This window comes from Echinops telfairi, unplaced genomic scaffold, assembly GCF_000313985.2.
Source record: "Echinops telfairi isolate 266 unplaced genomic scaffold, ASM31398v2 ScPeMD7_7424;HRSCAF=8462, whole genome shotgun sequence".
Lineage (NCBI taxonomy): Eukaryota > Metazoa > Chordata > Mammalia > Afrosoricida > Tenrecidae > Echinops > Echinops telfairi.
This window is the reverse complement of record NW_022111324.1, coordinates 61,699,181-61,722,204: the sequence shown is the minus strand read 5'-3', so window position 1 is coordinate 61,722,204 and position 23,024 is coordinate 61,699,181. Positions and strand designations below refer to the sequence as shown.

At 44.3% G+C, this 23,024-nt stretch overlaps 1 protein-coding gene and 1 pseudogene across 1 annotated transcript in view; one reads left to right on the top strand and one right to left on the bottom strand.

Moving 5' to 3' along the window:
- PTPN14 (protein tyrosine phosphatase non-receptor type 14) overlaps positions 1 to 23,024 on the top strand; it is a 164,175-nt gene that overhangs the window by 14,481 nt on the left and 126,670 nt on the right. The window lies entirely within an intron of this gene.
- LOC101663271 lies at positions 14,080 to 14,563 on the bottom strand (annotated as a pseudogene).

Here is a 23,024-nt window from a genome sequence, read left to right as displayed (position 1 = left end):
AGTTGTATGAGCCCCTAATAAAATGATTTAAAAAAAAAAGATACACACACACACACAATTTTGCTGACTGTTTCATTTCTTTATAGGCAGCTTTATATTTCACATATCATAGAATTCAATAGTTGAATCATATTAAAAAGAATTGTGCAGTCATCACCACAATCCATTTTAGGACATTTTCTTCTTTCTTGAACTCATTGTTGTCAGTTCTGAACACTGATTTTTTTTTAAACCACCTTCTCACTAATAGTAATATATTTACCTTCTCACTCATTGTAATAGATGTAACAAGAATGGATCATGTGTTCATTTGTGTGCCAACTCCTCTGATAACTGCTTTGTGTGTATGATCCCATTCAATCCTTCCAATAACCCGTGAAATGTCTTTCCTGTTGTTTTTTCATCATCACGTGAGGCCGAGAGCAGTTTAGAAGTTTGCCCAAGGTTTTATAGTTGGTTCAAACTCAAACTTGGCATTATTCAGAACGCACACTCTTGGAATTAGACTGTTTTCAGATTTTTACTCCATTGGCTACTCGGTGTATGTCCACCCCTTTCTGAGATGCGGCTGAGAGAAGAGAAAATACATCTGACCACGGAACGCTGGCCCCAGGCCCCAGGTAGTTGCTTCATGGTCGGGAACTCTTCTTAAGTCATTTCTAAGACCTAGTTAGTTCAGTGAGTCACACAACAGGAATGCCAGGTCTTTCGGGCATCTCGTCCCTTAGTTCACTTGTGGTGAAGATGACACCTGGTCAGCGTGGCTAATGATACTTCGCTGCTTCTTTCCCTAGACTCTTGTCAAAGGACAGAATCTCTTTCTCCTGCCCAGTCTGGGAGCAATGTCATGAGAGACCTTTCTTTCCTTGAGTTTTATCTTATTTCCTAGTATGACTATGACAGAAATACCACACATCGCTTTAAAGGTCAGTCAGTTATTTCTTTGAGGGATTTGTTTTTGGGCGCCATCGAATCCGGCTCACAGTAACCCTAAGTGACAGACGTGAACTGGGCCCGGGATTTTCGAGGCTGTAATCTCTACAGTAGTAGATCTCCAGATCTTTGCCCATGGGGCCACCGGGTGGGTTTGAATCCCCAATATTTTGGTTAGCAGATCATTCATTGTCTCCTTCAACTCCTGTGGCCTCTAGTCTAAGGCGATCAGACGTTCCACTTTTGGCGGGACAGTCCCGATTTTTGGCGTTTTTAAAAAAGTCCCAATTTTTGGAAAGAATGCACGACAAGCTAGGGAACAGTCAGTTTGGTCCATATAGACCAAATTTTTAATCAAGGACCCCACCCCCCACCCCCATCATACCCCCGGTCAATGGTGTCCCACTTTAAATCTGGTCACCTTACTCTAGTCTCCTTTCGTTCCTTGGCAGTCTTCACGTGACATCATCTTTCTCTGTTTGCGCCTCCTCGCTGTGTATGTTGCTCCTTATAACTCAGAATCCATCAGGGCTTGGACATGTCCTACACAGGGGCTTGATATATATACCCCTCATTAATATAACAAAACCTGTATTCCCTCAGGGAATGACAATCACATATATTATTCACAGAGATTAGGATGCCAACACATATTTTAGTGGGAGGGGAACACAGTGTAGGCCTTTCTGAATGTGTTAACCATCTGCTCCACCCGGGACTCCAAATACTGTGTTGTTGTTGTTGTGTGCCCCTGAGTCATTTCTGAATCAGGTGACCCTACTGCAGCCTTTACAGAATAGATCACTAGCTCCTTTCTCCCATGGGGCTGCTGGGTGAGCTCAAAATATCCTTTCTGTTCGCAGCCCAGTGCTTAACCACCTGGATGCCCTCTCTGATTGATAGAGGTTATTTTTAACTGTGTCATTAGAATTAAGCTGGTGCTACATGTATCTCAGCATATTTGTACTCTAATCTGTGCACCTTTGGGGATGAGCTTAAAGACGCTGAACCTGCATAGGTCAAAGGCTTGTGGTGCTTCTCCTATGGTCCCAGTAACTCCATTTTCTGGGTCGGTTACATGGTTATAGATTGGGACGGGATGGGATGATCTCTCATTCACCTTTGTATTCTCCCGGCATTTTAACATACTATCCCATGTTAAGTACAAGATTGCATCGAGAGTGGAAATAAGCAGAGTATGAGGTAATCTGTTAAAACTCGTTGCTATTGATTTGATTCCTACATATAATGCCCTCACTGCACAGCACAGGCTTTCCAAGGTTTTATGGACGCACACCGCCCCTATCTTCCTTCTGCAGAGTGGCTGGCGGGTTTGAACCGTCGGCCTTTTGGTTAGCAGCCGAGCACAGTAACCACTGTACCAGCAGTCTCCTTAGAATATGGAATAGTAAATGAAAATACTCCACTTGAAAATAGGAAGGGCAATTCAAGAATTGACAGGAGAAACCAGGTTTTATGAGTTGATCTACATCAGGGGTTCAAAAAATATGGTTCCTGATCCTTATTCAGCTCTTTCAGTACTGTGGCAGTTACATAATCGCCTGTCAACTTGAGCGACGGGGTGGACTACAGCCTGTCAATCAGGTGGCAGTTTGATGACCTCATTTGAAGGTGCTACAGAGATAAATAGCACACTGGAGACCAGACCCACTCTCTCCCTGCCTTCCCTTTCCTGCTGTTGAGACACTCAGAGAGCTGGAGGAGACATGTGGAGACCTATGTCAGTGCTGAGATGCTTCCACTGCTACTGGATCCACAAGATCTTCTACACACTGGTCTGTGATCTTCCTGCCTTTGTCATCATCGCATGTGTTGTGTGAGTCTGAAGAGGAATTTTTAGACTGCTATAGGACATATTGGCTAATATCAGACTTATGGACTTGATCTGGACTGGGCCGGGATGTTTTCTTAATATACAATTACTCTTTCATATAAAACTCTCTCTTACACACATATGAGTGTTTCTGGATTTGTTTCTGTAGTCAATCCAGACTAACACAGGTGCATATGTGTGGCTCTGAAGTGAAACGGAAAATGAAAATAAAACTATCAAAGTTTCATTTAAAGGATATTATTCAAAAAATGGTGATTTCATTAGTTGACAAAAAATATGTATATTTATGGCCTTTGAATCATTTTCAAACTGTTGTGAGGAACAGGCTTGGCTCTTCTGTCTCAAAGGTTTGCCGACCCCTGGTCTAGGTATAATCGATGCTGTGGAGGGTAAGGCAACAAGTAGTGCGACTAGATTTCCAGTTAATACCTGCACAGGTTCATCCCAAACAAAACTTATTAAACATGTTTCTGAGATCAACCAATGGCTTCAGGACCAGTTCTCTCAGTGATTCACTTGTCTTCATCTTACTAGAGTGCCTTAAAACCAGGAACAGAGGGCCACATGCAGATCACTAGCTCAAGGATCTGATCTTTCCATAGTCTTTTAAGTAAGATGAAAGCCAGTGAAGATCTTATGGAATGAATGGTAACGGGGGACAAGTCTTGGATTGAACAATACTCTAGAAAGAACATCTAGAGTAAAAACTATTTACGTTCTTTTGAGGGTCCTGAAACTGCCATTTTGATGTGGTGTACATTGGAAAATACAAACTTTTTTGGGGGAAGGGTTAGATTGCAGTGTTTCCTGAAGTGAAAGATACTGCCCCTTGTGGGGTACTGGAATGATTGTGGGGTCCTGCAAAAGAAGATACCTATATTTGGCCCTGCACTAGTAGGAGCCCTGGCTGTGTAGTGCTTACACCAGGCATCCTCAAACTATGGCCCGCGGGCCACATGCGGGCTGCAGAGGACATTTATCCGACCCGCTGGGTATTTTTGCCCGTTTTTTTTTTACTTCAAAATAAGATATGTGGAGTGTGCATAGGAATTTGTTCATAGTTTTGTTTTTTTTAAACCATAGTCCGGACAGGGGAACATTGAACTGGCCCCTTGTTTAAAAAGTTTGAGGACCCCTGGCTTACACGTTGGGCAGTTAACCTCGAGGTCAGCAGTTGAAAACTACCAGTTGCCCCTCAGGAGAAAGAATAGGCTTTCTACTCCTCTAAAAGGTTTCAGTCTCGGACAATCCACAGGGGCATATCTACCCTGTCCTGTGGAGTTGCCGTGAGTCAGAACTGACTTAATGGCATTGAGTTTGGTTTGGTTTATGGGCTATAGCACAAAAGTTTTTAATTGTTTTAGTTTTTCTAAAAGGGAAGTTGCGGGCAAAATACATTTGGAAACCAATGACCTAGATGAAGGCCTCTATCCTAAGAGTATAGCTTTTCACTTTGTATTTTTGTTTAATAAGGGTGTCTGAATTCTTAACACTACATTTTTACTTGTCTTAGAATCTTTTTGGTATCATTTCTGGGTTTTAGGACTAAAAGCTATTATATTAATGTGTATGTGTATATACATATATGATATTGCTTATAATGCAGAAACATGTTAGAATATTTATAATATATATATTACTTATAACTCAGAAGCATTATATAGTAGGTTAGAATATGTATAATATCATATATAATCAGAAGTTTGCCCTGGTGGGTGCTTCTCAGAGGAACTAGGCTGATGGGGAAATTCTCCTTGTATGTATCACCTATGCTCTTGGTCTCATTCCCAAGTTGTTTCTAGAGTTCAGAAGTTTTCATTCTAAGCCTAAAGGTAAATCCAAAATAAATAAATAAGGGTACATCCACTTGTGCTTCATCAAGACTGCTGAATGCAAGTCAGACTTCTGGTGAGCAGCCCCCGCAGGCAGTAGGGAGTTCTGTGGGGCTCTTGCGTACAGTTTGATCTGAACAAATACTATGTATCAACATCGAAAGAACATAAAATTGGGCTTGCTTTTAATTTCCCAGGCCAATCCCAGCCCTACATGATTAACTGTAATGAAATCCATCAAGTTTTAAATCTTCTAAGGGAAATAATTTTAAAAGTAAATCTTCTCTTTGCTTCTTATGCCAGATCAAGCAATTCTATTAAAGTAGCATAACTAAAATTTTGAATTCTGACATCTCATCATTTTTTGCTTATAAATACACAATGGAAAACATTTCTGCTGTCTTATTCATAGCCATATGTTTTGATGAAAATGACATGAGGTAGCCCAGAACAAAATCATAACCAATGCGAGGGAGGGGGCGTGGGTGTGGAATGGAGACCCAAAGCTCATTAGTAGACAGTTGGAGATCTCCTCACAGAAGGGTCACGAGGAAGAGATGAGCCAGTCAGGGGGCAGTAAAGCACTGATGAAACACACAACTTTTCTCCAGTTCTACCTTACAAATCGTATTAGACCAGAGCCTGCTATAGATAAGAGTCCAGGATAGATAAACCCTTCAGGGCCAACAATGAGAATAGAGATACCAGGATGGGAAGGGGATGGTGGAGGGACAAAGGGGAAATTGATCACAAGGATCAACATATAACCCTCTCCCAGGGGGATGAACGTCAGAAAAGTGGGTGAAGGGCAACAGAGGATGATATAAGATGTGAAAATAATAATCTATAACTTATCAAGTGTTCATGAGGGAGGGCAGGCGGGGTGGAGAGGTGGAAAAATTAGGAGCTCATATCAAGGGCTTAAGTAGAAAGAAAATGCTTTGAAAATGATGATGGCGGCATATGTGCAAATGTGCTTGACACATTGGAGGAATGTATGGATTGTGATAAGAAATGTAAGAGCTCCCAATAAAAGTATTTAATAATAATAAAAAAAGAAAATGACATGAGGTGACTACCATTTTTAACTACACAGTGTCTACTGTGTTATATGTTGGGCTGCTAATCCAAAGGCCAGTGGTTCAAACCCAACAGCAGCTCCTGTGGAGAAAGATGAGGCTGTCTGCTTTCATAGAGGTTTACTGTTTCAGAAATCCCATTAAGGGTCTCTGTGAGTCAGAATGGACACAATGACTTTGGGTTTATTTGTAATGAATACCCACCGTGGGTGACTCTGGTGGTATTTGAAATATCAGTGGCATAACGCCCAGCCTCATAGTAACACTGAAGCTGCCACAGTATGGCAAACAACAGAGGAGGTGGCTAATCCAGTGTGACCACATCGTGATTATATGAGCAGAGACTATTTCCAAAGAAGGTCATCTTCTGAGCTTTTTTGGGGGGGAGGGGGGTCACTATTTAATGTACTTCCGGCAGTCTGGAACAGTTTCCTAGAAATGTAAGTCCAAATGAATTCCTGAGTAGTTGTTCTGAAAGACAAGCTGGAGTTGTCCGGATGAGATCGGAAAGCAGGGCAGTGGCATTGACAGGCTTGGAGACTGGAAAGGCTTTGTGGGTTCCTGCCCACTGTAAGTGACTGGTGCCTGTGGGGAAAGGCAAGTGAGGGATGATGGCAAAGACACTGGGTTCAGCATTTGGGGTTGAATGCAATAGACTTGGCTCTGGAACTTCCTAGTTTTGTGTCTTTGGGCAAAGTTGCAACTTTTTTTTTTTTAAGTTGGGATTTACTACATCATTCGCTAATTCAGCCATATCAAGTAGAATTGTACAATTGCTACCTCAATGTTTCCAACCATCAACTTCTTTCAGAGTCAAGTTCCTCATCTGTAAAATGGGAATTAATGTATTTATTTCATAGGGCTGATGTAAGGATTAAATTTCATCATGCAAAGACTGCTTAGCATAATGCATGGTAGCTTACAGCTACAATTAATATTACCATCATTATGATTACCATTCTCTCCGTTATTAGCATTACTAGGTAGGCAAGAGCTACATCTTAAAAAGTAATCCTTAGAACACCTTTTTTTCCTATTTAGGAGCAGTCTTTGCTACATCATGGCTTCAGGAATTTCGAATATCTTTCAACGCCCCAACAGGAAAATAGGACCAAGTTCTGATTTTGAGAAGTGATGCTGAACCAGTTTTGGTGAAATGCATTCCAGCCCAGCAGAAGCATTGCTTCTGGGCCCAGAGCCGATTCTAATAGCGGTGTTTGCTACAGGGATGCTTATAAGAGAGAAAAGCAATAATATTTTTGGGGGGCATCATTTTTGGCAAATCTTTTTTTTTTTTTTTTTTAATACTTTTATCAGGGGCTCTTCCATCTCTTATCACAATCCATACATTCATGCAGTGTGTCAAGCACATTTGCACGTGTGCCGCCATCATCATTTTCAAAGCATTCTCTTCCCTCTTGAGGCCCTGAGGCAAATCTTAAATCTAGCTACCTGTCAGAATCTGCTTGCCAGAGAAGACTAGAGCTGCGTATGACTCACCTTTAGAGCCACAATGTCTGACTTCCTTGTAGGTTCTCAGAGAAAGTCAGTTGAATGAGTGAAGAAAGTGCCTGGTGTTTTTTTGATGTCCCAGTATTTAGCATTTTAAAAAGGACAGTTATTATTAACTCTCAAAGCCATCAAGTGGATCCCAACACATGGTGACTCTATTGAACAGAGTAGAACTGTAGTCATTTCCAAGACTGTAACTATTTACAGGAGTAGAAAACCTCATCTTTATCCTACGGAGTGGCAGGTAGATTCAGACTGCTGCCCCTGCCGTTAGCAACCCAACACGTAACCCACTACACCACCAGGGTTCTTCAGGTCGTGTTAGAAAGGTAAAATAAGACTTGTGGCAGTGACTGATTTGATTTGTTGCCACTGATTTTTATGTGCTCAGCCCTGGCTTTGCCCTATGTAGATGCTGTAGTAATTCCTGTTCTTTCGTGTGCCGTGCGGACAGAGGGGTCATCTCATTCCGAGACAGGTTAAGTGCTCTAAGGCAGACTGCCTGAGTGAGTACCTGCAGCGGCGGTTGCCCAAAGCCGCCACTGCGCTCTTCTTTAGCATAGTGCCTGGCACACAGTAGGTGCAGATGAATCTGGTTACGCTTAATAACTATGCGCATAAAGTGGCTGCTAACACTCAGGTGGAATCACTGTGCTCAGGGCAAAGTACAACCTCAGGATTGTGTGACCCTCTGGTCACAACATTTGCATCAGTCAATCAAGATACAACTTTGTTTTATGTGCGTGTCTACTTGAAGATACCTTGTTTAATAGGATACTTTATTTAATATATACATTGTTTATAATAAAACAGTAGCTGAGGCAGCTTTAATAATTTCGTGACCCTGGGCCATGTGACCATACATGTCTTTAGCTTTCAGCCTCCCAGCAGTGCTGGCCACTGTGCTGTGTTCATTAGATTTATCTCATGAATCCAAGACCTTTTCCACCTGTTCCCTCGCTTCATCACGCACGATAGCTGTTATGGTAGCACATTCAAGGCCTCCTGTGTAGACTGGAAAATTCTTCTTCCTTTTTTCTGGCTGGTATGAAATTGTTGGTTCATGAACACTGAGCTTATGGCAATGGCTCCATACCGGATGAAGCTTTTCATCTACATATTTACCCCATCAGACACGTTAGAGCTTTCTATAGGAACACCAGACCAGCACCCCGGTACTGCAGTGGGGGCCATGAACTAGCCAAAAAATGGAAACAAACCCTCCAAATGCCAAACATCCTAGCACTAGCTAGATTGCAAAAAAGACTATGCGTTTGCAGCATGAGAGCCGAAACAAGAAGGCAGAGTGTGCCTTTGCTTGACCTCAGCTGGGGTCATGTGCATTGGGGACTCAGGGTTATTGTTGGCTTTGGCCATGCTCATGAAGTGAACTGCAGAAGTGCCACCGTATGATCCGAGGACTACAGATACATTTTAGCTGCTAGCAGGTGAGTTGGCTGCAGTGGCTATGTGGTGTGAGTTTGGCGCTGGGCTGCCCCACGTGTAGAAGATGAGACTGTCTGCTACCAGAAAAGTTTACAGTCTCACCAACCCTGTCTGAGCTTGCCAGGAGCTGGAATGGAGTTGGTGGCAGTGTGGTTTTGTTTGTTTGCTTATCATTATAACCAAGAAAACCCCAGAATTGGGAGCTCAATTCTACCAAGTAACACATGGCGTCACCAGGAGTGCAAGGCAGACTCGGTGGCGGCTACCCACAACAATTATGCACTGCTTGGAGTCTGAGGACCAACAGGACAATGACCAGTAGGCCCAATGCTTCCTCTGTGTTGCCTTCCAAAGGTAAACGTTGGTAACTAACGGTGGTGCGGTGGGTGAGGAGCTGGGCCACCAGGAGTTTGAAACCGCGAGCTGCCCCATGGGCGACAGAGGAGGCGTTTTACCCTGGAAGGAGTGCAAATGTTGGAAACCCACAAGGTCAGTGGTCCTCTGTCCCATAGCGTCACTGTGAGCTGGAACTGATTCCAGGGTAGTGAGTTTGGTGTTTGAGAAAACGGTTACTGGCTGTTACGGTATATCAAACTCAGTATACATGCTTAGTTTATCTTCATAATAACACTACAAAATAGGCTTTCTTACCCACAGTTTACAAATGCAGAAACAAACAAAAAAGCTCAGATAATTTAGGTAATTCACCTGAGGTCACACAGTTAATAAAGAGCTGAATCTAAAAGTTTGATACTCTGAGTTTAATGTTTCCTATAGCCCTAACTCCTTTTAATAATTATATGTTATCACAGATCTTGCTGCAGGATCAATGATTTCTAAATCCTCAGTCAATCCTCAGGAGAAAGATGGGCTGTCTGCTCCCATGAAGATTAATAAGGTCTTGGAAACCCTATATAGGGTCGCTGTTTGACCAGTCCCATGGGAATTGACTCAATGGTAGTGAATGGGTGGGTGGTGCAGTAAGTTATCCACCAGGCTACTAATCACAAGGTTGGTGGTTCAAACCTACCAGCTGTTCTGAGAGAGAAAGATGAGGCTGACTGCTGTTGTAAATATTTATAGCCTCAGAAACGCTCTGTTGGGTCGCTATGACTGATGGACTGGCTGGCAGTGGAGGTGAATTTACAAATATGGAATCTGTGAATAATGAGAATCAATTGTACTGGGTAAATATTTGTGACAATCCACTCAAATGCCTATAAAAAACATGGCTTAGGCCATTTAACAGGGACAGTAAATTCAATTTCCTATGTATTTTCCTTGGCATATCAGTAGGAGGGTTGCCTGTGACCAGAGCAAAATTCAGTTCAAGTTGGGGTGGAGATGGTCTTAGCTTTCAAAGATTGGCTTGTAAGTCTGTAGTGCTCAGTCATCTGCTCATATGTATTGCCTCATGTGGTCATACATATACTATATGCTCACATATACAGCCTCACTTTGACTCCTGGTGCCATACTGGGTCATGTCGCAAAGCCTTTGGGCTGAGTGGGTAGTGTGATGAAGGGCATGGACATTAGGTCCCAGCTCTTCCCTTTACATTGCCTGTCCTTGTTCTATGCCTGGGGCAGTTGTAGGATACAGAGATAATTCTGGGAGGGCACTCCCTATCGGGCTCTTCCACCATCTCTCTCAGGCACAACCCATTATGTTGTGTTAGCCCAGAGATGCCAACATTGGTTGGCAGCTGCTGCTTTTCATGGTTAAGAAGCTATCCCTCCACCCAACTGGTTAGTCATTTAAATTGTTATTTTGCACGTTACTTCTCAAAAATTTGCTTACAAACCATTCTCTTATGTTATTGCAAAGTGTAAGCTGATTATGTTGCCTTTTTGTTGAATTGTCTTTGACTCAGCTTAATACTCTTGGCTTTGAGACCTTTCAGAAAGAGGATTGTCACCTTGCTTTCTCTCTTTGATTCTCCTTCACTTTGTTTCTGCCTCTTGTTTTCTTGCTCTACGCACATATGAAATCCCATGAATCATTGACTTTGGGATATATCTTAGAAAATCAGCTTAATTTGTTGGAAACAAAACCAAACCAAAAACCATGTTAATACTGGAGTTGGATTATAAGAGGAGAGAATATAGCCCGATATGTGTTCACTTCTACACTTAACCAAACAATACAAAACATATAGATTGAGTACTACTCGTCTTTGTTGGCTGCTGGGAATGGTGTGAGGGCCCAAAAGAGGTTGTTTAAAAACAAAACAGAACAACCCTCCGAGGAGGAGCAATACTAGGTGATGCCTAGCATGTGTGGAGAGTGAAGGCCGAGTAAACATTGAATAGAGACATCAATTTCTAGCCCTTCAATTCCTTTCATCTCAGTTCTTTTCCTTGTTGTTCTAGGCCTTTGAGGATCTCACAACTTTGTTTCAGTTGTCCCCACCCTGTACTACAAAGAGTTGATTTCTCTAATGGGATAACTTTTTGTATAACATTATTGCCGTAATTAATGATCTCTAAACTACATTTCCAAGGTTAGAGATTTATTTCCTTGTATCCCTCCTGACCTGGTGGTGTGGGGTGGGGTGTTACGTGTTGGACTGTTAACCATAAGGGCAGAAGTTCGAAACTACTAGCTGCTCAGGGAGAAAGATGAGGCTTCCTGCTTCTGTAAAGAGTTATAGCCTTTGTCCTGTAGAGCTTCTAGGAGCTGGAATCTACTCGATGGCAGTGGGTTGAGTGAGTGATCTGTCCAGACTCTACTGCGTCATATGGAAGTCTCATATGGAAGGTGATATGGAAGACTACATGACTTAGTAGAGAGAGAGTTGGCTCTATTGTCAACTAGTGTGGGGTCTTAAGTAAATTAAGAAAGTTCCAGGACACTCAGATGTGAAATGAAGGGAGTGTTGGCTACAGGGCTAGTACTGCATTAGAAATAATGTGTGTTTCGTGTGGAGGGAATGCTCTCTCAGTTGTAACTGGTTCAGTAAGGTCAAGGTTTTGGGCCTTGAACATTCACTGACCACAATTCACTCATCCCTGGAGTAATACTGACCGTAATGTCAGCATCTCTAGACATCTGTGCTCCAAGCTGGGGCGGGGTGGGGGTCGGTGGGTGGACTTTACACTTCATTTAGATTGCTGCTGTTGTGTGTGCCATTGTGTCAATTCCAACCTGAAGTCTCGGTGTAGGATACAGACAACTGTGTCATAGGTTTCCTAGGCTGTAATCTTTGAGGGCAGATGAGAATTCGATCTTTCCTCCCCCGGAGCCATTGGTGGGTTTGAACTGCCACTTTTCCATTAGCAAGGTAGCGCTGAACCATCCTTTGTTCCTCCAAGACGCCTTGAATTTAGATTAGCCTTCTGTGTTATACAAGTGATAGTGGAGGGTTTGGATGGCGCTCTAGGTTGGTTGGTGCATTTTGGATTCCCCTTCACTATTCCCTCTGCATTGGCCTGCCCTTGACAATGACAGCGAAAGAAGTATCTTACCTGTTGCCTGATGAGGTCTTGCTCCTGGTGCTCCCAGATTTCCCGAAGCTCCTCTCTTGCTGCATGAATCCAGCAAACAGACTTCAGGGCATCCAGGGGAGCTTGTCTTCCCTGAGGAGTACTTCTCTTTCCTGAGTCTGGGAGCCTTCCTGTGGTGGCTTTGGTCTTGTGCAGCATCCTGACTCTTGGGCAAGACTCAGGCCTGGTGCCTCTTAAGTCTGAAGTGGTTTGGGGTCAATCTTCCCCTCAAGTGTAACTTTTCACAATTTCACGTTGTTATTTGGAAAAGTATCCCTCTTCTCCATTGCTTCACTGGGCAAATCTGCTACACGAGACCTCTTTAAAATGTTAAGACCCTTTGTTGCCACTAATGACTAAGGTGCATCGGACCCAAGCCGCAGCCTGTCAGTCGCCTCATGTGTTTGCAAAAAGGATGGGGCTCCTCAGTAAAATGGGTGACTTAGTAACCACTACAGCGGACACAAGCACACCAAGGGCCATGAAGATGCAGCAGGATTAGGCAGCACTTGTTGTGCATGGTTAGAGTCTATTCAATGGTATCGAACTACAAGTGATTGCTGTTTCAGGAGTATATGTAAACATAATTTGTTAGGGGATTGAAAATACACAGCGACCACACACACACCTTCACACGCACAGAGTTTTTTTTGTGTGTGTGAATTAATCATTCTTATAGTGTTTTAGGATTTTCTAAAATGCAGTTACATGTGTGGCCTCATATTAACCTAAAACTATTTTTTAAATTAGGCAGGCCAGAGAGTTGCTGTTCATATTTAGTAGGCGAGCAACCTGGAGCACAGAAAGGCGAAGAGGCAGTGAGGAAGAGCACAGAGGGGGCTGGACTAGAAGTCTGCAAACCCGCATGGTGGTGGAGGCTTTGCAATATCTGGGGGACAGTGGGCAAGCCAGGTAAACTTTACCTGAGAATCCACCTTTTAAAATTAAGGGTAGTAATTGAAATCATTTTGATGTGTAGTAAAATGTTCTAAGAATGCACTTTAGGAATTCAAGTGAAGAGTCCTGTAATAAGTGAAAACAACAGAAAGCAACTCCAACAGTCGATTTCTCCTCAGGAGCTTTCATTACTCCCTGCACCAGGCTTATTTTACTATGGCCTAGGGGCAGAAGGAAGCCCTGGTGGTGTAATGGACATGCACTGGGTTGCCAACTGCAAGGTCAGCAGTTCAAAACCATCATCTGATCCATGGGAGAAAGATGAGGTTTATGACTCTCAGAGTTACAGCCTCTGAAACCCACAAGGGCAGTTCTACTTTATCTGATTGGGTCTCTATGGGTCGGAATTGACTTCATAGCAGTGAGTTTTGATTAGGACCCATAGACAATCACATCCAAAGACTTTAGCAGCCTTTTCTGCTAAATAACATGTATATATTATTGTATCTGGATACCTTAGTCAGTAGACCTGTTGTTTGTATTAACAAGCTGCTAAGTGAGTTATAAAATAGTAGTAGGTAAAATAAACTTATAAGCAGCAAATGTCTATTAAATGTTAGCATGGATGACAGTGGTTGTGGTGGGAGATAAAGGCTTGTAATAGCTTCCTGAATGGCTCTCACAGAATAGCACAGTAGAAACACATTAAGGACATTCACTTAAACACCAGGAAGAGTTGTAGATCAGAACTATTCAGATCAGTGTGCTGACTAAACCACCCTCACTTTACAATCTGGAGGGGGAGAGCTGGTCTCCCGGGCTGGGTAGCCCCAGCCATTCTCTGGCTTGTCCTTCCATCTCCCACAGGGTATCTCTTCTCATCCCTAAGGGCACCACTGTGATTGCATCAGGACACACCCAACTCTTGAATCATTTCTCTTTGATGTTTCAGCCACCTTTTTTTTTTTTTTTTTAGCAGTCTTATTTTTACTGTTCAGAGCTCCTCATGGGAGGGCCAGCGTGTCTGCTCAGACTCAGCTTCACAAACTCTCGACTGGCCGATGAGGCCAGTAGGGATCCTTGGTCTTGTCTAGCTTAGTTTCAGGGAAGACTTTGTTCAAGTTGTCAGTGGTCATCTGCTCAAATGGAATGGTATTCCTCCTTTTTCCCAGCTGCCTCTGGTACTCCTCAATCCTGGTATTGGAAAGAGACACAAATGCGGGACATGTCTTGACATCTTCTTTTCTTCAGCAGCCCCGAGGGCAGTAAATTTATCCTCTGGTACAGGGATTTCAGGGCCTTGAACTTCTTCTCCAAGTTGTCCACTAAGCTGGCCTTGGCCGTGTTGGCCTTGTAATAAGCCCAGTTGATAGTGGGAGGCTCCTCGGGGAGAACTGCCAACCTGGAGGTGAGGCCCTCATTCCCGGACTTCAGCGAGTTGGCAACAGCCTTTTGGTTTCGGGGTATGATCTCCCCAAAGGCTATCCAGTTGATGGCTTTTGGAGAGCGTTTCCGTCCAGCCATCGTGGGATCCTTCACCGACCGAAGCGGGTCAGCGGAAGCTCAGCCACTTTTTAAAAGCTTTGAAGTACTGTCGTGCTCTTGAGGATCTTCTCAAACCCAAACCACTCACACACGAGCCAGTGCTGACGTGCAGTGACCCTAGAGGATGGGGTAGAAATGCCCCCTGTGAGTTTCCGCGACTGTCGCTCTTTATGAAGTAGAAAGCCGAGTCTTTCTCTCCGAGGAGCCTCTAGGGATGCATATGGTTCACGAGCTCAGCTGCTGACCTGAAGACTGGAGGTGTGAGTCTAGCCAGAGTCACTTCAGAAGAAAGGCCTGCTGATCTGCTTCTGAAAAATTAGCCCTTGAAAGCCCTGGGGAACACAGTTGTACTCTTGACACACAGTGCGTCACCAGGAGTTGGAATCGAGCTCGATGACAACTAGTATAGTTACTGGGCTTTGTGCAGCTCCAGTGTTTAATTGAAGGGCTTCAATGGACCAGTTTTTAAAACTATACATATTAGTGAGATCAGTAGGCTACTGAAAATTCTATTCTTTGTTCTGTAATTGCCTAAGCCTCCCAACTGCTTTTATTTCAGATAGCACTTTTAGCACTTTTATGAAAACTAAAATAGGTTTGGACACAACTGTCAGGCAAAAGCTGATGAAGCGCTTCGCGTCCTTCTTGAGCCATGTACCGTCACTATCTCCCCTTCTCCTTTTTTCTCTTCTTACTTTACACATTTTGTAGGGTTTCCCAAGCCCAGAATGTCTCCAGAGAGTCGCTGTGAATGCGTGTCCACTCCTTGTTTCTTCCTTACTTTTGACTCTGTTGGGGCCAATCTCTCCCCCATCTGCCTAGGGTATCTGCAGATCTTTTTCTTTACCCTTATCAAGCATTACCTGTAACTGGGTTGGCAGAGAGACTGTCTTTTGTTGTTCTATGGGAAATAGCACAATCAGTGTTCTGTGCTGCATGAGTAGTTTTTGAGGGAATGATACATAATATAAGGAAGCACGACGATTTGATATTCAGGCCCAGCAGCGTTTTCCTTTGTCCTTCAAGTGAACCTAACTACCGCTTGATGGAGGTCAATGTGAAATTACCGTGTTTTTGAAAATGAATCATGACAAGGTCACTCCTCCAAAGCAACAACGAAAATTGTCACTCGTGGTGACCTAGAGAACTGAGTAGAACTTCCCTCATAGGGTTTCCAAAGCTGTAGTTGGATGGAAGCAGACTGCCACATATTTTTTTTAAGGAGCAGGTGGTGGGTTTGAACCACCAACCTTTGGGCTGGCCGTTGAGCATATTAGCTGCTGTGCCACCCAGGCTCCTATAGGACCTACTCAACCTCACTGCCATAGTGACTGACTCATAGTTCTGACTCATAGTGACTCTGTAGTGCAGAATAAAACCGCCCCTGTGGGTTTCCAAGATTGTAACTTGTTATGGGATTAGAAAGCCTCATCTTTCCCCTGATGCACAATTCTTGTATGTATTGCAGACTGAATGTTGGAAGGTATCATTTGGGGACATTGAGCTTTTAATGTACCTCCATTTTAGTAGAAATTCCTAAATTTAGGAAAGCTTTTCCACTACGTGAATCATGGTTAAGGTAACTCATTAAAAAAAAACACTATACCCATTATTTAGGTCTTTTGACTCCACATTTGATTCCTCTTATTGAATTGCTTTATTGACTCTTTATTGAATACTGAGGAAGATACGTGTTCAGTCATGGGTAAAGAAATATCAACCATTGTAATTTGGCACAGCTTCTGCATTTGGCAATCTTACAAGAAACAATTGAGGAATATGCATCAAGAAACAGAAAATTGAAGCCTTATTACTTGGTATCATTCCTTCCTAAGAATCTAATCCAGGAGCCCCGGTGGCATAGTGGTTCCTCATTAGGCTGCTAACTACAAGGTCAGCAGTTCAAAACTACCAGCTGCTCCATGGTAGAAAGATGAGGCTTTCTACTCCTGTGAAGAACTACAGCCTCTGAAACCCACAGTAACAGTTCTACCCTGTTCCATAGGGTTACTGTGAGTTGGAATCGACTCACTGGCAGTGGGCTTGGTTTTGAGATTTTGATAGGAATCGAATCTAACAAATTAGAGGTATATAGGCAAAGTATTTTAAACAATAGGAAAAGGTCAGAAGCAGCCTATTTTAATGGGGAATGGTGAAAGAGTAGGTAAACATATTATGCAAGTATTTAGGATCATTTTTGTGAAGAATTGTCAGTAATATGGGAAATTGAATATAATTAGAATAAAATGAAAGTATCAAACACTGTAGTGTAGTTCCTATTATGTAAGTAAATTAAACATATACTTCCATTTTAAAGAGGGACAAAATATGCAGAGTTTTTACATTGGTCACCTCTGGATGTGTTATCATGGTTTTTTTTTTTGACTTTAGTTTTTTACAATTCCTAAATTTCTTACATGTCTAATCAGAAAGGGTAACGATCATTAAACATTTGTTAAAGTAGACAACAAATGACATTTCTAATTTTTCTGATTCAAGAGAATGAGTACTCATTCGGTAAGTCTTAGAATCCGAGTGGTTTCTACCAGTTCTGATTTTGAAAGGGAATGTTTGAGTCTTAATGCTTTCATTTTTTTTTTTTTTTGCTTTTGCTTTTAGTCAGTGTATGAAAAAAGTTTCATGGAAAAACGGAGTTAAAAGATAATGGCTTTTTTCCATGACTTTGTTGACTTCCCCTTGGATGTGGAGATGGAAGTGAAAGCCATGTGGTTATGGTAGAGTGGTCTAGATATTGTTGTTTATGTAGCAATAGTGGAAATGCATCTTAAAGTATAATTTAGTGGTGAAAGACTGGGTTTTGGAGTAACCCTCTGCCCTTTGCTAATTCTGGAAATTTAGGCAAGTTATGTAGCCTTAGTTCTCCTATCTATATATTGATATTGTGGTGATGATGAAATGAGATAAATTATGGAAGTCTTAGCATAACTCTTGGCTTATAGTAATAGTTCTAGTGACATTGTAGCTGAAATGATGGCTGGTATTATGACTATAATCTCCTTCCAAATGTTCTTATGTATCTTATAGTTGGGGTCGAGTGTAAGTGGTTTGAATTTTTTTTAATGCAACATTAATAATCCAAAGATTGCATGAGGGAAAAGTAGATGTTCCTTTACTAACTCTCCTGCACCTTGAGAGTAGAAATGCTGCTGTCCCGCCGCCGCCCCCCCCCCAACAGTCTCCGAGCTTCCATAAACACACACACACACACACACACACACACCCTCTGAAACTGATTTCACAATACTCTTTGGAAACTCCCTTGAGTCCACAGCCATAGGTTGTACCAGAGGGCCAAGCATTTGAGAAGGAAAGCATTTGACCTTTGCCCTCCTGGATGTGCTCACCCGCTCCAGGGCTGCAGACTGTGGGCTGAACCACCTCCATGCGCCAGCCGGGTCTTGCCTTGGAAAGCCCAGACCTGCCCAGCACCAAGCAGTTAGCCAATCTTCTGTTTTTAAGGTCACCAGTGGTATCAGGAGTGCTAGTCAGCCAACAAATGGTATTTAGCACAGTTATTGATATAAAAAGGTACTGGGATGGAGGTATGCAGGCTCTTGTCCTTAGTAATGCCACCGGGAGCTGCCGGGTACAGTGTAACTTGTTCCAAAAACCCACGTAGCTGCACGCACATGTGTGTGTGTTTGTTTTCAAGGGGTGGGCACACAGAGGAGCGGGTCGTCACACTGTGCTCGCAGTGTGTGCATGTGCATGCGTGCCTACGCCTATGCAGCCGACCTGTGATTCGTATCACCTCCATCTCTGTTTAGAGACTTTGTCTTCCCGAGTAGCAAGGAACATTGGGTTACATCAGTCCAGATTATACAACTCTCTAGCAGCGGACACTAGTTCATACCTGTTTTTCATTCTCTCTCTCCTCTGATTCAGCTATTTGGCTTTGCGAAGTGATTGCTTGATCGTCCTGGAGCACCCCCATGGTAGTGTCCCTGACTCACTGGAGTGGTCACAGATCTAAACCCCCTCTCACAGTGCCAACTTACTGGGCCTGTCGCCGCTCGTTGCGCTTTCTTGCCCCGTCTTCTGATGTTGAAGAGCCTTAACTTTAAAAAAATCCCCTGCTGCGTACCAATTGACTTGTTGGACGGCAGTTTTATTGCGGGCATAGATAGCCAAGCAGCTTGCATTTCCTTGGGCTTCCAGCAGTCTTTGGTAAAAGAAACCAAATTTTTTGCCATCTAGTTGATTCCGACTCATGGCCACCCTGTAGGACAGAGTAGAACTGCCCTATGGCTTTCCAAGGCTGTGACTCTGTAGGGGGGGTTAGAAAGCTTCATCTTTCTCCTCGGAGAGGCCGGGGTTTCCTAACTGCCAACTTTGTGGTTAGCAGCCCAATACGTAACCCACGATGCCACCAGGGCTTCCCATTCAGTAGCGCGGCAACCATAGCACTCTAGGTAACAGCAAACACAGCCCTTACATGGTTCTTGCAGAGTCTCCTAGTGGTGCTGCAAATGGTTAATGAACTTGGTTGTAACCAAAAGGTGATTGGAGTATACCCCAGGGAAAAAGAAGGAGCCCTAATGGCTTAGTGGTTATGCATTGGACTGATAACTGCAAGGGCAACAGTTCGAAATCAGCAGCCGGTTTGCAGGGAAAAAACAGGGCTTTCTACTCCCATAAAAAGTTACAGTCTGGGAACCTCATGGAGGCAGCTCTCCCCTGCCCTATAGTGTTGCCGTGAGTCAGCATTGGCACGATGGCAGCACATTTGGCTTTGGGAGGAGCCTGGTGGTCTACTTCTGAACACTCAGCCATTGAAAGCCCTGCAGGGGACAATCTCCTGTGACACCCATGGGGTCTTCATGGCTTGACTGTGCTAAGCCCTCTGCGGGCATTGCACATGCCTACTTACTAGCTCCCAGAACCCTCACAGCAACTCTGTGAGGGGGCTCCTGTTATCGTCCCCCTGGTTCAGGCAGCCTCTGAGCCGTGGTCACACTGCACCTGGGCGAGGACCACTGGTAGGGCTGGGGAAGCAAGTGGATGAGACCGGCACCCCAGCAGACTCCGTGCCAGGTGCTCGGGCCAGAAGGAGACCATTGGAAGAGGCGTTCGGCTGCTGCTCACTGTGTGACTAGGAAGTGACCCAGGTGAGCCCTCCCATCTGAAAGTCCTGGAGCTGGGAGGGAAGTGTAGGGATCTCCCTTCAATGGCATGGGCAGCAAGGAAACGGAAACAGAGGTGTGGAAAGCTGTGCTCAAGGAGCTCTCCGGCAGCAGCCCGGCTGGAAGGGCCCTTCTGTGCGGTCATGCTGTCCCTTAGCCCACATCTCCGGAGGCGGTTACAGCAAGTTCAAGGTGCGATCACCTTCAGCGTGTTGCTTCTGCTGGGACAAGTGAGTCATAAGCCCATAGCCTGGAAAACCCGCTCAATGTTTTTGTGATGGTGTTGTTAGATTTTTAAAAAATAACTAAGAGTGCATATTGGCATGCTAGAATTCTCCCAAGGAATGCTTGTGGCATAATGGTTAAGTGCTCAACTGCTAACCAAAAGGTCAGCAGTTCTAATCCAGATGGCAGCTCTGCAGGAGAAAAGACCTGGGAGCCTGCCCTGTAAGGGCAACACGTAGAAAACGCCATGGGTGGTTCTATTCTGTCACATGGGGTCCTATGAATCAGACAGACCACAACAGACAGCCTACAGACCAGAGCAGGGTTCCTCCACTCCTAAAGCAGACTGCAAAGGCAGAAGGAAGGTCTCGTAGGTAAGAGGTGCTGGCGTGGTGCCCTGGTGGGACCCTATTCTACTGCCCTGCCTTCTGGATGGAACGTCCCAGGACTGAAATTGGAGCCTCAAGGTAAGGGACCTCGGAGCGTAGTGGGTTCTGTGTTGGACTGCTAACTGCAAGCTCAGTTCCAAACCACTAGCCACTTCGGAGGAGAAAGATGAGGCTTTCTACTCCCATGAAGAGTTATAGTCTTGGAAGATCACGGGGCCAGTTAGTTCTAGCTTGTCCTATAGGGCTGCTCTGAGTCAGCATCAACTCAGGGCAGGGAGTGAACAAACCTGAGGTTGCCTCTGTACCATATCTGAAGATAGTCCACCAGAGGAGGCCGGGTTTTCTAGCTCATCACCTGGACTAGACACCGAATAATTTTTCCTGCTGTTTTAAAAAGAAAATGTGCAAAACGATCCATTTGCTCAAGTTGAATTCACTTTTAAGTTTGGGGAGGGCAAGCCCTCTTGGGGCCTGCAGGAAAACCCTGACCCCTTTTGTATGTATATCTCTTTGCTCTGCAAAGGGCCTGCAGCCAGCCATTACCAGGTTACTTTACAAAGTCTTGGTGAGGACGTGTGTATCACTCTTTCTTAAAGCCCTCCTTATTGAAAAGTTCAAACACTTTCAAAACTGGAGAGAAAAGTATGAATACCACACAAACACACAAATTCAACGATGGTCAACAACTGGTGGCCAGTATTGTTTCATCTGTGTCCCCACAGAGTGTCCCCTCCCTGTCCCAGGCAACATAATATTTATCCATAACTATTCAAGTTGAACTCTTGAATACCTTACGTGAAAAGTTCCAGTCTGTTCACAAATGAACTCTTCCTTTTGTAAGACCCTTTCTTTGGGGAGTTCCTGTCTCTAGAAACCTCTGGGCAGCAGTCCAGCGCAGTCCTGGTCTGTTGTTGGGTAAGCGTTTTAAGGTCAACCACATGATTGGTTGTTCAATCTCACTGGCCCCGGCGAGGGAGAAATAAGAGGCTGGCTGCTCTTGTTAAGATGGATAGCCATGGACACCCTACAGAGGGTCACTATGGGTCAGAATGGGCTTGGTGGCAGTGGGTTTGGGTTTTTGGCTGGGTCGTGTAAAGTTATGAGTACATGCGCTGTCAGGTGCCTTCTGTGTCCCAAGCTCCGTTTGTGATGTGGCGTGAGGTCTTTATGCAGCTGGTTTTCAGCTGTATTCCGCACAGATGCAGCGGCTGCTGCTGCTGCAAAGCTCCCTTCGGTTTGGTCTTCGAGTGCAGGGTAGCAGGAACCTCATATGCAGCTTGCCACTTCCTACACGGCTTTGGAAGGGACTCCAAAGGTCATTTGCTGGTAGCGGTGGTGTCGCTGTGGTCTGTTGCCGCTGGGACGGCTCTGATGCACAGTGAGCCCATGTAGACAGAGCAGAAACGGTTCCACAGGGCTTGGTAGGATGGCGGCCTTCCTCAAACAGAGTGCCAAGCTTATCTTTGAACGTGCCTCTGGTTGGGCTTAAAGGACCCATGTTTTGGCACCGCCCGTGGACTTGCTTACATGGTCAGCACACAGGAGAGTTGGAAAATTAGTTTTGCAACAAATCTCCCCCTCTCTCCACTGGGTGTTTGAATGTCCATTAATGGTAGTAAGTCCTGAGGGAGTTTTCAAATTCGACCACCCTGCTGGCGCTGCTGGCATTCTCTGGACAGCTCAGGTGGAGGACTTGTGTTTAAATTTTTTTTTCTTTTTAACTTGGCTGAAACTAATGTATCGATATAATTCTGGAACAGGTTGGCTATAAAAAATATACAGAAGAGACTAAAATTAGAGTCTTCATTTCACCAACCCAAACAAAGTTTCCTGCTGGTGATACTCTAGGGAAAATCAGCAAAGACATTTTCAACTCCTTCTCTACCCCCCCCCCAGCCCACCCACACCCCCTTTTCAAACCTCTCAGAAAAATGCCCTCTTGCTTATTTGTGCAGGTTTGTGCACAGGATGGATGGGGTGCATCAGTTTTTCCTTTCTCACACCCAAACCAGGATGACATCGTTCGGGGAGGTGTGCTTGAGAGTTGTAATAATATGGACGGCTGGAAACGCTCCATGCTGGCAGATGCGATGCCAGGGGCAGCTGCACAGCCGTGAACTGTTCGTGGTGATTTCTGACCGTTGGGGATGGTGGGGGAGGCAGGGGCGGCAAGGTGGAAGGTCCATGTAACACAGTCTGAGAACTAGAAGAATGTGTCCGCCGTGTCTGGGGCTGGGCATTGAATTTTCATCTTTCATTTCCCTAAAGACCGTCCAGGTAACTCAGTAAAAAGTGGATTCAAGACTATTTGGTGGGTATTCAGGAAAGCTCCTTCCACGTCTTATTGTATTGAAAGATTTCTCAGATCAGGCAAAGGAGTTTTTTCGATACGACGAGAAGCCGTCTTACCTTTATATTTTCAACTCGTAGACGTTTTTCCACTGATAGGTTTGTGGGAATGGGGGTGATGAGGTATGAAATCCGGGAATCCACAGCCTGTATTTGTGATGGAAACATGCGTCTGAGCTGCTGGGAACTGGCCGACAGCTCCAGGGCGGGTCTTTAAGTGACCTCAGAAGCTTGCTTGCTGTCCGTTCTTGTCTCCTGTCAGCTGTCAGAGAAGAGACCTTCCAGGTACAGTGTGTAAAGCTCCCATCTGGTCACTTTAGCAGTGTGTGTGTG